Source organism: Mauremys mutica, chromosome 1, assembly GCF_020497125.1.
Source record: "Mauremys mutica isolate MM-2020 ecotype Southern chromosome 1, ASM2049712v1, whole genome shotgun sequence".
Lineage (NCBI taxonomy): Eukaryota > Metazoa > Chordata > Testudines > Geoemydidae > Mauremys > Mauremys mutica.
Window position 1 is genome coordinate 245554953 of NC_059072.1, and position 18489 is coordinate 245573441.

The 18489-nt window shown below is 47.5% G+C and overlaps 1 protein-coding gene across 5 annotated transcripts in view; it reads right to left on the reverse strand.

Annotated features, from left to right (window-relative positions):
• MGAT4A (alpha-1,3-mannosyl-glycoprotein 4-beta-N-acetylglucosaminyltransferase A) overlaps positions 1–7477 on the reverse strand; it is a 133937-nt gene extending 126460 nt beyond the window's left edge. For 2 of the 5 annotated variants that reach the window (XM_045005524.1, XM_045005487.1), the window contains exon 1: positions 1638–1784. The gene's annotated coding sequence lies outside the window, so the exon portion shown is untranslated. Of the gene's footprint in view, positions 1–1176; positions 1399–1637; positions 1785–7401 lie in introns of those variants that run through there. The other 3 variants (XM_045005496.1, XM_045005514.1, XM_045005504.1) reach the window with 3 other exon arrangements.
• Positions 7478–18489: the final 11012 nt, after the last annotated feature.

Genomic DNA, 18489 nt, shown 5'->3' on the forward strand with positions numbered 1-18489 from the left:
TGTACTTAAACCATTTAACCCTCAGCTATCAATTTAGTTTACAATAATTGCTTAAATTACTAAAGTAATTTAGCAAACAAAACTGATCTAAATGAGGGGTCAATCAGTTGAAATATATTTATATTATATGGTTTCTACCAATTTATCTAGATGTATTTAGTTAAACTTGTGAAACTTCTCCAGTATAGAGATGGCCTAGGCTTCCCCACTATGGACGATGTGACTAAAGGCCTGACTTCGCAAGATGTTTAAGGCAATGGCGGTTGAGAACCCCCAACATCTCTCATCCCTATCTTACTGAATCAAATAATTGGCTAATGTCTACATACTTTCCGACACCTTTGGTCAATAGACATTAAGTAGTTTCAAATGTGTGCCAAAACCTGATATGTGTTAATGACCCAATCCTGCAGTCCAGCTATGCATATACATAGGTCTCTGTAGGATCAGGACCTAAAGAACCTTGTGGTTCTGAGGAAACCTTAACATGCATTGGAGCACAAGTGCCTATAAAACAGAATTCACAATAGCCAAAAAAAACACACACCTTTAAAAGGCTGTTTTGTTTAATATACAAAAAGAAAAATTATAAAGAGAAAAATAAATGGACATATTCTCACTACAGCCTTTTTTAAACCCTTCCTTTCATTAGAGCATTTTCCTGTATTTAAGGTTAGGAGAATGAGTGTAAACACAGGACCGGGAACCAAAACCGAATTCATTCTAATCTCATTTGACACTGACTACAAGCAGGAACCTCTCTACTACAGTTTCCTCCTCCTCTGTCAAAATGAGGGTTCGAGCAGTGCATCTACTTCACAGGATGGCTGTGAGGGTTAGAGGTAAAATCTGTAAGTCACTTTGAAGAAAGTCTCATGTATATCACGCTCAATAATATAAATATTATAACCACTGAGCATTAGCTGGGTGCTCAAGACTGATAAATAATGTAACCATCGTAACAACTTCAGCAAAAATGGAAAGCAATTCAGAGATAATCAGAGAGTCAAGGCCAGACCACCCTGTTGTGCCTGGGGCTGTCCAGCACACAGGCTTGGCAGGGCGAAACACCCTGTGTAATTCCTAGAACACAAGACAAACTGAGGCTGGATTATGACCCCTGCTCCCCTGAACGGTCTCGCTCGCATCCGTTTACTGGTGTCGTTTCTCTCTTACCATCACCCCCTTGATTTTCTTTACAGCTACACCCCTTTGCCCCGGGATCCCGCAACGCCCGGGGGGAAGCGGAGCTCGCGGACCTGCCAATCGCCCCCACGCGTCCCGGGCTGCGCGGGCGCCGACTGGGCTGCTTCGGCAGCGGCGAGAAATAACCGTCGCCTCGTTCCGCGGGGAGGGGGCAGCCCCCGCGGGGAGGAGCTTCCGGAGATACGGTCCCCGCTCCGCGGGCGGCGGGGGGAAGTGATGGGCGCCCCGCCGCCAGGGCACAGCCCACGCGCCGCGCTCGCGGCACAGCCAGGGCGGGGGTCCAGGCCCCCGAGGTAACGGTCCGGGTCGGGCAGGGTTCGCCGGCGGCTCTGCCCAGAGGAACCAGCCCGGAGCCCCCGCAGCGGGGCCCCCACCTGCCCTCCGCGAGGCCCCGGGCTGAGGAGGGGGCGTGTCCCGTCCGCCGCGCTCACCTGGGTCCGGGCTCCCGCGCGGGGGGGTGAGGAGCCGCCGCCGCTCGCGCTTCCTCGCCGGCAGGGGCTGAGGCGGCTCCTAACGAGCCGCGAGCTCCTCAGCCCGCACCGCCTCCACCCACCCCATAGAGCGGCGGCCGCTCCATCCGCCCGCTGCAGCTCGCCGGGCTCCCCATTGGCCAAATGGTCCTCCGCGGCAGGCCAACCGCCAACTTGCCGAGAGGCGCCCTCTCATTGGCTCAGCCTCCTGTCAATCTCGCTTCTGGAGCTATAAATAAATCTCGCGCGCCTGAGCTGGTGTGGTGCAGTGCCTGGGGTGGGACTAGCCTGCAGGTGGCTCGCGCCAGTGTTTGCTGGTGTGCGCTACATGCGCCGCCTCTGAAAGGACACAGCTGCCATCCAGTTCCGGTGGGCACAGGGGGCTCGCTCCGCTTGTGAGAGCCTCAGGGCGTGTCTCGGTCTGCTGGGGCCAGGTGTGGCAAAGCTCGCTCTGTTGTAGTGCTCGCATAGATGCCTGGAGCTCCCTGAGGGTGTCTCTCATAGGCTAACTGGGGTCCTGTCTGCTCCTGCAATCAGATGTTGCGGGTCCCAAGATGGCTTTACAGAAAAGGGGGCGTGGGGGAAAGAGTGCTGTCTCTACAGAGCTGGGGTTTTTCAGATTCCAAAAACAGGCCCTTCCTCACTTGAGCTAAAGAACAACGCTGTTGCTTCGCACTAGTATATAGGGTCACTGCCTTTCAGTTTCCCCAAAAGAGGACACTGCTGGGGGGGGGAGGAGTGAGAAGTGGGGAGTTTTGGAGGGGGGACTTGCTGTAGGGGTACTCACTGGATGTGGGGGGCAGCGTTTGTCTCTATCATGGTGGTAGAGTGGCTGCGGCAAGCCTAGGTTGCAGCGACAGTCATCATGTGGGACTGCCACTCCCCAGTGCAAAGAACTGGGGTGTGGGTGGGTAGGATCCAGCAGCTATGGCTTGCAGGGGAATGGACCAATCAGCTGCGAATGCAGGGGAGGGACCCATGGGGAAGTGCACCAATGGGGCTCTTTCTGAGTTGCACCTTGTCTGCTCTGCAAAAACTCTGGATGTTTCCTGTTGTTTAAAAAATCCACCTGGACAAATAAAAGAGGCTATGACTAGGAAAATCTAGACCTATGGTAACCATAAGTATATAGGCCATATAGTCCCTGTATTATTCCTATTATTAGAGAGGGCTTTTTGAAGTCAAGCATAGGCTAAGAGCCAGGGAAGAGCAGGCTAAGGCCCTGTCTGCACATAAAAGCTCTGTCACTTTATACCAGGTCCCTCAAAAGTTGTATCACTCTAATTGTATCACTATAGTTAGTGCTATAACACACCTAATGTGAGTACCCTTACACTAATATAAAAGTAGTTATACCACTACAGTTTATTCCTAGATAGGAAGGGGAATAATCTATACATAACATGAAGATATCGGTTATGTACAGTATGGCTTCACATTACTAATACCAGAAGATCAACAAATCGATGTCTGGGAACCTTCTGTTGTACTAGTCCATAACACATAACTGCAGTACCATGTGAAAGTTGTCATCTTGCCCCCAACTGTACTGGTATAAGTAGGGTCCTACCAAATTCACGGCCATGAAAAACGCATCACAGACCGTGAAATCTGGGCTCCCCCCATGAAATCTGGTCTTTTGTATGCTTTTGCCCTATACTATACAGATTTCACGGGGGGAGACCACTGTTTCTCAAATTGGGAGTCCTGACCTAAGAGGGAGTTGCAGGGGGGTCACAAGGTTATTTTATGGGCTCGCAGTATTGCCATCCTTACTTCGGTGCTGCCTTCAGAGATGGCGAATGGTGGCTATTGGCCAGGCATCCCACCAGCAGCAGTGCAGAAGTAAAGGTGGCAATACTGTACCATGCCACCCTTACTTCTGCACTGCTGCTGGCAGCAGCTCTACCTTCAGATACTTTACAAACACACTCCAATAGTAAGGTAATACCCAGATGAGCACAAACCTCAATTGCATTTGGTGGCTGCTAAGATTCCTCAGAAGTCCTCACCCTACACCCAAGATCCTTTATACTCAAAGAGCCACTTCCACCTTCCTTATATGCAGGAGACAGTACAATCCACTTAACCCTTTCCCAGTAGAATCAAACTTGCTACCAGTGTGATATGTTTCAGACAAACACTGCCAACCTGTTACACATACATACTGTTACCCAAAACCCTGAAATGTAGTTACAGCTTTGAAGTAATGAAAATTAACTAAGCAAAGTTGACAGCTATCTCTGTTCCTCTCCAGTATCAAAATACTGTGTTTTACATCAAGCAGAATAAGGTCCATTGTAATTTATTCAGTATGTATGACTGTCATATTTTTTATCCTTTAACTCTATCAGATATCATCCTACCATTGTTTCATTGCACCTGTCCCAAAAGATTTGCAGACCATGAAAGCATGCTTGTATGCTACCATCAAAATCAAACAGCATAATCAAAATTAGCATAGATAGCAACCCTCCAGACTTATGAAGGTATGCCTGCCATTTGGTTCTAGTTAACAATATCCAATCCTTTTTCCTCTCCAAGTGTCACACGGTAACTCTTTTGTGTAATAGTCTCTTGTCCTCTGTCCAGCTTAGGCCAGGTCAGTGCTAGAAACTTTAGCCAGTTTAGTAATGTCAGTTAGGGGTGTGATTTTCTTTACAACATTTCTATACTGGCAAAAGCTTTAGTGTAGATGCAGGTATACGCACATAAAAGTGATTTTTCCAGTGTAGCTTATTTCACTCAGAAAACCAGTATAAACTGTATTTAAAAGCCATTTTACATGGCAATTGTTTCATAAGGATACTTTCTCTTCATTCAGTAAGGCCAAATTTACATTAGGAGGGTTTGCTGGTATAGCTATGCCAGTATAGCTACACTTTGACATTATCTCTTTAGCTATTAACTTCCATCATCAAATAGAGTAACTAAAAATAGAGCTTTTCACAACATCCAACTTTTCCCCCTTGTGTTAGTTGCATGAGAAGAAAGGCAAAATAGAGTAAGGACACCAACCATCAACTTGCCCCAATCCAACAGTAAGCAAGTATCTATAGGCATATTTTACCATTTGAAAAGTAGAAAATTGCACAGCTAGGGACAATTGTGCATCTGGGTCTTCAATAAAAGAAATTTGGGCTCTTTGATAGAAGCTTCATAATAGTAATTGTTTCTAGTAAGAGTGGCAGTGCACCTTGGAAACTGAACAGTGTCTCATACCTGTAATTCCTCAACAAATCTTGTATTTCTTCGTGATTGTCCTATGTATTCAACTCTTATAAGCAACTGAAGTTTTGAAATATAGTTCATAGGTCTACACTGTTTTAATTTGAAAATGTAATTGAAATAAAATAACTCTTTCCAATAAAACAGGTTCATTTTTAAAAGCAGCGCTTCAAGAGAAATCTCTATAAAATTAATAAGTTTAAACCCTTAGTGTTCCACTTTAGCCTGGTGAAAGAAGACCAAGGGCAGTCAGTCTATTCTATACCAACATTAAAGAGACAGTGGCAATCAATGGTATCTCAGCATAATAAAGATCTCCTGCTGCAAGGCATCTGCAAAGGCATTTATCAAAAGTAAATGTGAAACCGAAGTCAAAGTGTTACAAGAAAAATCAGACCTATGGTGATTTTACTGTAGATTAGTGACTTTCTGTTACACCAAATGACTGGTTTACATTCATATTATCTAATGGAGCCATAAGGTTGTCACTATTAATCAAGTTTGGAGCTCCCTTTGCCAGGACCCTGTACTTTCTTCTAATTCTTTCAGCAGTGTGGATCCTTGTTTGTGCTGCTTTCATACTGCCTTTCCTAGAGAGCAAGAGCAATGGAACAAGAATGGTAAAATGGGTAAGAGTGGGGAGAAAAAGAGGAGCTAGCTTTACATGTGATTTGGCGGAGAGGCAGGACTGAGGCTTATTTTGAGTTTTGCTTAGCTGAAAAACGGCAGCCCAAGCAGACTGACAGCTGCATTTAACTGGTTCAGAGAACAAACTTTTCATGTGGTTCAGCCAGTCAGAAACTAGCTGATAACCAGAATCTATTCCCACTTCTGTCACTGACCTGCTTCCTGCTTGTGTAACCTTGGGCAAGTAACTTCACCCCTCTGTGCTTCTGTTCCTTCCCACCCAAACCCGTTGTCTGTTTAAACTGTAAACTTTTCAGGGCAGGGATCGTTTTTCACTATGTGTTCATACAGTGCCCAGGACTATGAAATCCCTATCTCCATTGAGGCCTTGATACTCTATCATACTACTGTAACTTCTAATAAAAGTACAAAATGTTTGTTATGGTTTATTGGTATATTTTCAGAGCATATAAATAACACATCTCAGTCCATCTTTATAGACATAAAACCAAAAACAAATACATGTTTTGATGAATAAGCTTGTTTGCAAGAGACAGTTATTGGTTTTCAGTATTATAAGCTGCTTTTAGATTTTAATCGAGTAGGAGCAGCAATCATGTCTTCATGTGTTTCTTTTGCAGTGCCTCTCATATTGCCAGTATTTAACAAATAAATAACTCCATACAAAATTCCATGTAAATAGCGAAAAAAAGGTTGCAGAGTGATGTGATCAAAAGTCAGAAAATGCATTGTCTGCACAACCTTTATCCTGGCCCTTGGGTGCATGCATTACAATACAGTCTTTTGTTATATGATCTTGCAGAAAAGAAGAAATTTTTAATAGTGTCTCTGCTCCAACATAAATCTGAAATCTGGAAACCCTGAATTTTATTTAGTGTCTCTATGGCTCAGAGAGATTTAGGTCCAAAACCCAAAATAGAAATAGATGGACCTGTTGTTCAAGATGAAGTCCTTGATGGGTTCAGGCAAAGAGAAATCATATGAGAATAAAGAATTGGGATTTCCGGCACAGTCAGTCCACTAACATATCAATAAACACAAACATTTACTCACAAATTTAACATACAAGCTGAAAATAATGCTCAGCCATAATTTGATTTTAATTTAAAAACAAGCTTATGCTAATAGGGAAATTAGTTCTTCCAAGAAGCTTCTAAATGTAGATGTTAACCAACTTCATGTTGCAATTTGGCATGTCTCTTATTCATAGTTCATCTTTTCTCTAATACCTCAAAGAATACAGAAAGTGCAGTTCCAGAGAATTTTGCAGAACTAGACTCATTGTTTATGAAACTCCTAATGAGTCATTAAAAAAAAAACCCCACACTAGCGATGATTCTCCTTTCACTGACATTGGTGTAAATTAGCAGTCATTCCATTGAAGTCAATGGAATTACACAAGTCAAAGTGTAGGGGGAGAATGTATTTCTGTTTTGGTGTTAATACCCACATGCCATCTTGAATTCCTGACAACAACAACTAGGAATCCTTCTTGGCTGCCTTTCTTCCCCCTCCTCAGGTATAGTTTCCTGCCCTTTTCTATCAAAAGGCGGGAAACCCAGCAACCATGTAACATGTGATCTGCCCAGTAACAGCAGGGATTATAAGGGTTAGCACATCAGAGGGAAGCTGCTGCCAGTCTGAGTGGCAGAGTGGGATCACAGCAGTGTGTTCTACTCAGGTGCATAAACCAGAGCACCACATCTTAGGGTCGCGGGAGGGTTTAACACACTTGCACGCAAGGGTGAGCTGCTAACTGCTACCCTCTCATCTGGATCTTACTTGCACCCATGACAACGCAGGGGAGGAAAAAGAAGAATCACCAGCATCAGTCAGAGTTACCACCTACCTGTTGTCTGAGGTCCACGCTCCTCACCCTGCTGAGTCACCTGGTCGGTTCCAGACCCGATCGGCATTGTGAGGTCAGGAGGCTCCAGACACAAGCTGCAAGAAATGGTAGAGACCTTTTAAGTCCTCCATACCCCTTACCTGGGACCCATCTTGGGAAGAGAGTAAACCTTTTTTGGTCACAGTCAGTATAGTTATAGTGCCACCTTTACCTATTTACCTTGCTTACTTGTGTTGGGAGTTCTTTATAGCATAGCCCATTTACTTACCTTGTTTCTAATAAACATACCTGTGTTTTACTCCTGCACTCCCTTGTTGGTTTTTATTTTGGGTGATCTTAAACCCCAATGATAGATGCAGATACAGAGACAAATCTCTCCGCTGGTCTCTGGACATCCTAAAACCAGTCAACAGTTCTGGCGACCGCGGCAGGACTCCCATTTTGTTTATTTTTGCCCTTTTTATTTTTACTGACTATGACCACAACCCACTGGTTGCACGATTGTGTTTCCATGCCTGAGTGCACCAGAGACGGGAATCTGCGGGTAGGTCAAGAGGCCAGTGGCTGATGTGCCACTGCATCCCGCAGGTGGGCAGCTTAGTGCTGGCCCAGGGTACTCGCGCTCCACAGAGCCAACACGCTCATTGCTTCCTCAATCGCGAAGCACTGTCTGGAAAGCCGGAGGTTTGGTTGAAGGGTTTGTCCCTTAGTTCTGATTGAAGAGCCCCAGCCCATAGCTGAGGGTTGGCTTGCTGTGGCTGACGACTCCCGGACATTGCCAGGAGATAGCCACCGACTGCAGTAAGGTCAGTGAGGCAGGCCAGCAGGCCAAGGCCACCATAGCAAAGCATCTCTGCTAAGTCTGGCCCTGCACACCGGCAGTTATTGAGGAGGCGACAAGGCGAGCAGAAGATGTTGTGTATTTGGTTGTCATGGTTTTTGGTTCCTATGGTAACTGAGTTAGATTATTAGGGGATAGCTCAGCCAGCTTCAGCCGGCTGGGTGAGTTCTCTGAGTCTGTAAATAAAATGGTGGTTTTGTTAGCTGTCTGCTGTCTGGCCTCAAGTGATTTCTTCCTAAACCGGCTGCCCCCAAGGATATAACAAGTGGCGACGATGGATGGGATCCTGGTGCTGCTCCAGTAACAGAAGGAAGTAGAAGTCAAGGTACAAAACAAACAAATAAAAATACTGCTTGTTTGCACTGACTGTGAAAGTGAAACTAAAATCATGGCTACTCTGACCAGGCCACTGGAACCTTTTGATGAGAATATAGAGCAGTGGCATGTGTATACTGAGCGTTTTGAGCTTTTTGGTATTGCAAATGACATTACAGAAGCGAAGAAGGTGCCAATACTCTTAAGTGTTGTAGGGGCTAAAACCTACTCCCTGCTACGCAGCTTACTACACCCTGTTAAGCCAGCGACTAAATCTTACAGTGACATTGTGGAAATCCTGGGGTCCCATTTCTCCCCAAAACCACTGGTAATTGCTGAAAGATATAGGTTCCACAAAAGAGACCAAAAGGAAGATGAAACAGTTGTACAATTTGTAGCCATTTTAAAAAAGCTAGCAGAACACTGTGAATATAAAGAGATGTTAAATGATGCCCTGCGTGACAGGTTAGTGTGTGGCCTGTACAGTGAAGCTATACGGAAGCGCCTACTGACAGAGGCTCAGCTTACCTTACAGAAGGCTGTTGATAGTGCTGTCTCCATGGAACTGGCTACAAGGGAGGCGCAATACATCGGTGCATCCCCTAGGGTGCAAAAAGTGTCACAAGAACTGACCCACAAAACGGTGCAGAGTCAAGAATGTTACCGCTGTGGTAAGCTGGGTCACCAGGCATCGGAATGCTGGTGTAAGGACCTGGTGTGTCGACACTGTGGCAAAAAGGGACACATTGAGTGTGCCTGTAAACAAAAGAAAAGGAGGCCTGTGGTCTGGCCGACAAAAAGAGGAAACTTGCATACCCTAGAGCAGACCCAGGATGATCAAGGTGACACCTCAGCGCAAGAGAAAGTGCCACTGCATGTTTTGTCTTTGGCAGTGGGCTCACATGAATACTGGGTAACCCCGTTATTGGATGGCAAACGTATACGCATGGAACTGGACACCGGTGCAGCCGTCTCACTGATCTCCGAGACTGTGTATAAAGAAAAGCTACAGCATCTTCCACTTAAGGCAACAAAAACTGTTCTGAAGACGTATACGGGAGAAGCTGTGCCTATGCTGGGCACTACTGATGTTAAGGTGGAGTTCAATGGACAGGTGGCTAAATTGCCACTGTTTGTGGTGAGAGGTAACTACCCAGCCTTAATGGGTAGGTCTTGGCTTGGGAAGATTCAACTGAACTGGGCAGAAGTGCACCGGATGACTGAAGAAGAAACCAGTCTAACCCCTATACTAAGGAAACATGCTGCTGTTTTTGGAGATGATTTGGGAAGTATGAAGGGAACCACTGTGACATTGAACATTAAACCTGACAGTCCACCAAAATATCTGAAAGCCCGAACTGTGCCATATGCCATCAGGCCAAAAGTTGAAGCAGACCTGGAGCGCCTGGTCACCAATGGAGTCCTAATACCAGTTACCCATAGCTCATGGGCCACTCCTATCGTTCCAATAGTGAAGAAAGATGGCTCTCTCCGGATTTGCGGTGATTTTAAAGTCACTGTCAACCCAGTGTTGTGTGCAGAGCAATACCCGCTTCCCCGCATCGATGACCTCTTCGCAGGCCTGGCTGGGGGACAAAAGTTCAGTAAGATTGATCTGAGTCAAGCATATTTACAGATGCACATCGATGAAAAGTCCCAAGAGCTGTTGACTATTGTGACTCATAAGGGGCTTTATCGATACTGCCGCCTACCCTTCGGAATAACATCTGCTCCCGCCCTGTTCCAGAGGGCTATGGACCAGATCTTGTGTGGCTTGTCAGGAGTTCAGTGCTATCTGGATGATATCCTGGTCACTGGAAGAAATGAAGAGGATCACTTAAAGAATTTAGAGGCTACCCTACAAAGACTGGAAGAGTATGGCCTACGAGTTCGCAAAGACAAGTGTGAATTCTTCAAGCCCTCTGTTGAATATTTGGGACACATCATTGATTCTGCAGGTCTTCATAAGGCCCCTGCAAAAGTTAAAGCTATTGTGGAGGCTCCCCCACCTCGAAATGTAAGCCAGCTGCGCTCGTTTCTAGGACTACTGAACCACTATGGAAAGTTCATCTCACAGTTAGCCACACTGCTAAAACCACTTCATGAGCTCCTTGGGCAGAACAAGGCCTGGAAGTGGACTGAAGCCTGTGATGTTGCATTTAACAAAGCTAAGGATGCATTGCTAAATTCTGAAGTTCTAACGCACTTTGATCCATCCTTACCCCTACAATTGGCCTGCGATGCCTCCCCTTATGGAGTGGGAGCAGTCGTGTCACACATTATGCCTTCGGGAGAAGAGAGACCTATTGCTTTTGCTTCACGCACTGGAAGCAAAGCAGAAACTAACTACGCCCAAATCGAACGTGAGGCATTAGGAATTGTTTTTGGAATTCGGAAGTTTCATCAGTACCTGTTTGGGCGAAAGTTTACTCTTCTCACAGACCATCGACCTCTGACGTCAATTTTTGGACCCTACACAGGCATTCCCCCATTAGCTGCTAGTCGTATGCAACGTTGGGCATTGTTACTTTCAGCACACACATATGAAATCAAATATCGGAAATCCACTCTGCACGGCAATGCAGATGGCCTCTCAAGGTTGCCTTTGCCGGTCAAACATCAAGATAGTGCCCAAAAGGAAATCTTCTACTTTGAACAGGTAGAGAATACACCCATCACTGCTACTCAGATAAAGAAGGCAACCCGCGTTGACCCAGTATTATCCCAAGTTATGGACCTGGTGATGCATGGAAAATCTCGACAAACCTCTCCGGTCTCATCTGACCTTGTTCCCTACATGTCCAGAAGGACGGAGTTATCGGTCCAATCTGGTTGTTTGTTGTGGGGGAGACGTGTCATTATTCCACCACCACTGAGATCACTGCTGTTAGAACAGCTACATTCTGGTCACTGTGGAATAGTGCGCATGAAGGAAAATGCACAAAGCTATTTTTGGTGGCCTGGATTGGACAGTGCTATTGAAGAGAAGGCAAAAGCTTGTATGTCATGTCAGGGTGTGAGGAATGCACCCCAGTGGGCACCCCTACACCCATGAGACTGGCCTGAAAACCCGTGGCAACGTATTCATGTTGACTTTGCGGGCCCCCTTGAAGGAAGCATGTTCTTGGTGGCAATAGATGCCCATTCTAAATGGCCAGAAGTCTCTATAATGCAGTCCACTACTGCAGAGAGTACTATCCAAAAACTACGAGGACTCTTTAGTCGTTTTGGTCTGCCAGAACAACTTGTGAGCGACAACGGACCGCAGTTTGTCTCTCAGGAGTTTCAAAATTTTATGAAGGCAAATGGGATACACCACATCACGTCAGCATCATATCATCCATCCACCAATGGATTAGCTGAAAGATTTGTGCAGACAATGAAAAACGCTTTGAAATCAGCAAGGGGACAACACTCCATTCAAAAGCATCTGGATACCTTCTTACTTTCCTACCGAAACACACCTCATGCTACGACCCAGGCATCTCTGGCCTTTCTAATGATGGGACGACAGCTGCGCACTTGCTTTGATCTGCTGAAACCTTCTGAACCCAGACAAACTGTGCAACATCAGCAGCAATATCAAGTCATCAGACGGGCACCCAGAGCAAAAGACCAAACCTTTAGCCCGGGACAGCCAGTTTTGGCTCGGAATTATACTTCCAGAGCTAAATGGGTCCCGGCCACAGTCATCACTCAAACAGGACCTGTTTCCTACACAGTCCGGACTGCAGAGAATCTTACCTGGCGGCGACATGTAGATCAGCTGTTGCCAGGTCATGCCAGTCCTCAGGACACATCTGCAATTGAGGGGTCTGACTTCACCTCTTCTGGTGAGACACCGAATCACGAATCACCTATTCCTGACTGTCCTCCTCCATTACTGCCGGCGGCTGAGATGCCCCTTTGCCCAGCACGAGCTGATACCACCTCCTGACCCGTTCGTGCTGCGGACCCTGAGCCCATGGTACTTTCGGGTGCAACAACACCAGAAGTTCGCCGTAATCCACCTAGAGACAGAAGGCCTCCTCATCGGCTGGATCTTTAGCTAGGGCGAACCCATGGTTATGGGGCAAAATAATCCCCAGGGTTTAGCCGGGAATGGAGGCAGTCTACCCTCCTTCTCTAGTCTAGTGTGTGTTTTATTTAGGGGATGTTCTTATTAGGGGGGGAGGAATATGTTGTGTATTTGGTTGTCATGGTTTTTGCTTCCTATGGTAACTGAGTTAGATTATTAGGGGTTAGCTCAGCCAGCTTCAGCCGGCTGGGTGAGTTCTCTGAGTCTGTAAATAAAATAGTGGTTTTGTTAGCTGTCTGCTGTCTGGCCTCAAGTGATTTCTTCCTAAACCGGCTGCCCCCAAGGATATAACAGAAGATAGCTCTGCCTTGTAGGTCCGAGGCCCCCACCTCACGCTCCTGCCATATCCCGTGCTGCCTAGGAGATTAGAAGACCTGATCTCATACATACCGAGGCAAGGAGCCCGGTGTGGATTTTTGCTGCTACTCAGCAATAGTAGTGACAGCTTGACCAGCTAAGAGGCAGATAGTTTTAACTATTTCTACTATCAATATGAGTGTGTGCACCTACGAGAAGGATGACTGGAGTGCCCTGTGTAATAAAGAGTCCAGTGTCCATTACTTTGGTAAAGGGAAGAACCCCTGGGTGGAAGATCTGTTCCAGGGCTGGGAGGCACTGCGTTGCGCTGTCCCAAATCTGGGTGGGTTTTATGGGGGAAAAAACCCAAGCCCTCAAAAAAACTTAAGAAAAGAGCCCTGATTTATGGGATGTATTTGGTGTGGGTGGAGCTAGACAAGGTCAGTTTCAAACAGGCCACCTGAATCAGAGACTTTGAGTCCCAGTTACAGTCCCAGGACTCAGAAATAGAGAAGCTCGGGCTCAAGTTGGAGGGCTTAGTGGCACAAAACAACACATATGTGTCACAGGTTGGAAGGTTAGAGCTGAAGGTCCAGCAGCTGGCTAAGAGGGAGAAGCAATTGCTCTCTGTGAATAACCAGCAGAGTGAATCTCAGGCAGCTATCCGCAAGCTGCTAAAGGAGCTGTGCTCTAGCCAACACCACCAGGCTGAGCATAGCAGTTGCCTTCAGGAACTGAAGGAAAAGTTAAAAAGGACAAAGAGAATGTTATGGGCAGTAAGCAAGGCTCTCTTGCACAGAAGTAAAGCTACCACAAGCTACAGCAGCAGCCCAGTGCTTTCAGAGGAGGAGTTCTGCTGTGCCTCCCTGAGGGTTACTGAGAGCTCTTGAGATATCTTCGGTTCCACCACAGGAAGCCTGCGAGGAGGGATCTAAGCTGCCCATGGCACCAATTACTAGGACCGTAGTTAGTTATGGGCCGGAGTCAGCCCTCAATACCAGGCAGGAGTTAAAGGCTTCCACCCTGGAGCTGTCCCGTGCGATGGGGAAGGCGCTGGGTCCCCTTACAAGGGACACAGCATTGGACTGGCTTCCTAGGCTGTGCCCCATACCAGGTATTCTAAAGGAGGATGCTGCATCCCTAATCAGAGAGTGCATGACGGGAGAGTACTTCAGCACCCTCCCAAGTCAACTGTAGGTGGGAGACGTGGATTCCAACCTGCAGCTTTATGAGGGCATCATGAGGTTCTACTTCCCTCATCACAACCTGATCGGGAGATATTATTCCGAGAGGCAATGGGCAGGAGAGCGGCCAGAGCGTTATCTGAGTAGGAAGAAGCTCCTATTCTGGCTAGCGGGAGCCCTCACTTGTGATACGCCCGAGTTTGTGGAGACAGCTCTCCAGGGATTGAGTCCCACTTTACAGACCTCCCTGGGAGCTGTGGACCCACAAAACACCTCCTTAGGGGAACTGGAAACCCGATTGAGAGTCGCTTATGACGAGAGGCTTTCCCAGCTGCCTCAAAGAAGAGGGTTTCGGTGATAACTGAAACATACAAGAAGGAGTTTTCCAGGAGACAGCAGAACATACCTCATGACAGCCTCCGCAGCACCCTGAAGAGCCCACGATCCACCAAGAGCCCAGCTCCTCAACGCAAGACAACCTTTGGACTGTTGAGCAGCTTGGCCAAGAAAGAGGCCCCATCGTTCCGGAACCTCGTGTGGAAACAGCTGCTCCAGTTCGATAGGAAGGATGACATAGACGGGTTGTCAAAGGAAGAACTGCTGCAGTGTCTGGCTCGATGCAAGAAAAACAAGAAGGAGCAGTCTGCAGCATCTGCACCATCATCACCTAATCTACAGGGCTGGATTTCCCCACAGCCCCAGGCAAAGACACCTGTGATGTTATTGATATAATTTGGGACCATATAGAACATGGTTGCAACCAAGGTCCTGTAGTGGCACCAAATGTTATGTAAAGGGGGTCATATAAGGTATCTAAGACCAGGTTATAGGTTGCTGGTTATGATTATGCTGTCTGTATGCATGTGTCATTTTTTAGTTGAAGTTATGAATATTGGCTCTATCCTGTTTGTATTTCAAACTTGTGCTATGCTTCTCGGTGACACCCCGGACAAGCTGGTGTTAGCTCTGCCTAGCCTGCTTGATGGACCATCAGCTATACAATTGACCCACTGAGAGAAGGCAGATACGCCTTGTACTCAGCAAAGTATGCAGGTACTTGCCCATGTGACTCCAGACTCCATTTTGCTGTAATTTTCCACAGTAAGAACAAAGAAGTGTTCTTACACCTGGAAAAGACTATAAAAGGCTGATGCCTCATCTCCATCTTGTCTTCAGTCCTGCTTCTGACCTCTGGAGGGACTTTGCTACAAACTGAAGCTCTGAACAAAGGACTGAATGACCCATCCCAGCGGGGATGTACTTCAGAGACTTGATTTGAACCTGCAGTTTATTCCATCACTGCTACAAGCCTGAACTAAGAACTTTGCCATTACTGTATGTAATTGATTCCATTTAACCAATTCTAACTCTCATCTCTATCTTTTTCCTTTTATGAATAAACCTTTAGATTTTAGATTCTAAAGGATTGGCAACAGGGCCGGCTCCAGAGCCCAGCGGGGCAAGCCCCTGCCTGGGGCGGCCCTTTCCCGGGGGGGCGGCAGGCTGGGCCGGCGGACCTGCCGCAGTCATGCCTGCGGGAGGTCCACCGGAGCCCCGGGAGCAGCGGACCTGCCGCAGGCATGACTGCGGAGGGGACGCTCGGCCGGCGGCTCCAGTGGACCTCCCGCAGGCATGACTGCGGACGGTTCGCTGGTCCCGCGGCTCGGCTGGACCTCCCGCAGGCATGCCTGCGGCAGCTCAACCGGAGCCACCGGACCTGCGAACCGCCCGCAGCTGCGGGAGGTCCAGCCGAGCCGCGCGACCAGTGGACCCTCTGCAGTCATGCCCGCGGGAGGTCCGCTGCTCCCGCGGCTCGGGGGCGCCTCCCGGGCATGACTGCTTGGGGCGGCCAAAAACCTAGAGCCGCCCCTGATTGGCAACAGCGTGATTTGTGGGTAAGATCTGATTTGTATATTGACCTGGGTCTGGGGCTTGATTCTTTGGGATCGAGAGAACCTTTTTCTTTTACTGGGGTATTGGTTTTCATAACCATTCATCCCCAGGACGAGTGGCACTGGTGGTGATACTGGGAAACTGGAGTGTCTAAAGGAATTGCTTGTGTGACTTGTGGTTAGCCAGTGGGGTGAGACCAAAGTCCTCTTTGTCTGGCTGGTTTGGTTTGCCTTAGAGGTGGAAAACCCCCAGCCTTGGGCTGTAACTGCCCTGTTTTAAGCAATTTTCCTGAATTGGCACTCTCAGTTGGGACCCGCCAGAACTGCATCGTCACAACACCTACACAACTGAACACTTGGGGTAGGCCCACAACATTGTCCAGTATTAAAGGGGAATTAGGACAATTTAACCAGTGGCTGCTAGTTGATACTGGCGCCTCACTCTCCCTTCTCTGTTCGAAGGGAGATTCAACAGTGAAGAAAATCCCTGTCAAAGACAAAAGGTACTGGAGGGATACAGTGGGGGCAATAACATCATACAATAACATTGTACCCTTCACTGTTCCCATTACTTGTACCATAGAGGACATATCAGCCAAGATTGCCTTTGGAATCCAGTGTTTGGGCAGCCAAGGCATCTTAGGCATCAATCTACTCAAAAAGCTTCACGTAATCATGGACCTTCCTAACAGCCTGCTGCTCCAATTCACAGACCAAGACCAGTATGGAGTGGTAGCTGCTTCCCACAGGCTTGTGGCTCTGAAGGCCCCTGAAAACATCGCACATCCCTGTTGGAAAGCAGACATAACCAACGTGGCTCAAAGGTACCCTGGAGGTTTTGCTCACAACCAGCTCCAGTGTGGTAAAATCCAGGCAGAGGTACAGTGGACAGTCCAGACAGACCAGAAACCCCTTATGCAGTATAGGTACCCTGCCACTGCCGCAGAGGGTCTCAAACCCACCATTGAGGCCCTTCTGCAGCAAGGGGTACTGACTGAGATGGAGAGTCCCTGCAACTCTCGTGTTTGGCCAGTTTTGAAAGTGGGCCAAGAAACTTGGTGAGTGACGGTTGACTACCAGGAGCTTAACCATGTGACACCCAGGTTAGCCCCAGTGGTGGCCAAATATAACAACATCATGGCTGCTATCACAGCCAGCACCAAGTGTTTTTTGGTCCTAGATCTGTCCAACGCCTTTTTCAGTATCCCCTTGCACCGGTTCTCCATGCACAAGTTCACCTTCACTTTTGAAGGAAGACAACTGAGATTTACTAGAGTTCCACAGGGGCTACACAATGCACCTTCCATCTGACATCGGTTTGTGTCAGCTATGTAGAAGACCCTGAGGTACCGACAGTATGTATTAAGTTATGTTGATGACATACTTGTGGCTACCCCTACTCGTCAGGAAAACCTGGAAGTTTTGGATGAAGTCTTAGGGAAGATCCTCGAGACAGGCTTTGTGGTAAACCCAGCCAAGGCTCAGATGGCTTTAGACAATGTCACCTACCTGGGAATCCACCTGGGCCAAGAAGGACAGAGACCGGATCACTAATGGGTAGAGTTGGTCTGCAAATTTCCTGCTCCTATTGTAGGCAGAGTGTGAGTTCTTTGTAGCCCCACCATCTCCAGAATATATTAAATGCCCCAAAACTTTATTAATGCAGCTTTAAGGTTGCTCACTGTTGCCTCATGCCCTTCCATAAAGTGGAGAGTGGCTGAACTTAAACCTGTGAAAACCAGGAATTGAAACTTAAAATTTCTGAAAACCAGGAAATAGAGAGTTACGGTACATCCCACCTGCTGGCTCCTTGGCAACGATTACTCTCACCACAGAAGGCACTGGCTATATGTTAGTCCCATTGCTACTCCAGCATCATCTCTTCATCTGCTGCCTCTCTGCTTGTCCAGCCCAGTTCTCGTCCCTCAGGCCTTCTCCCCACAAAGAGGCAGGCATCAGGATGGAACCCATAGGTTGAGGAGCCGGGGGAAGGATGAAGAAACAGTGCGGGGACTAGCATGGAGTCAGTGGGTATGTTTTTATGAAGAGGGGAACAGACATGGATGTGGCAGATGTTGTGAACAGTGCTGAAACACCCCCCCATACTATCCCCTCCTTTCCTCACCACTCTTCCCTGCACTGCTCCAACACCCCCATATTCCCTTTCAGTGCTCAGACCTCCCTATACTCTCCCCAACTGCTCCCACATTTCCTCCATCATGGATATTGCTCTGACAAGAGCCGCACTGCTCCGATCACATACACCCACATTCTTTGAGCCCCCAGCTCCACCCTCTTCCTTGCCTTTCCATTTTGCTAGGAAGCTTGGAGGGGTCATGGGGACAGTGCTTAAAGTGATCTGGGGTCATCACTCCCATATCTGACAGTCCCCTGGCCCAGCAATTATTTCTGCCCTCCAATTTCCAAATCTCTCCATTCACATCACTTCTGCTCCTCCTGCAGCTCCTGGGTTCTTCACCC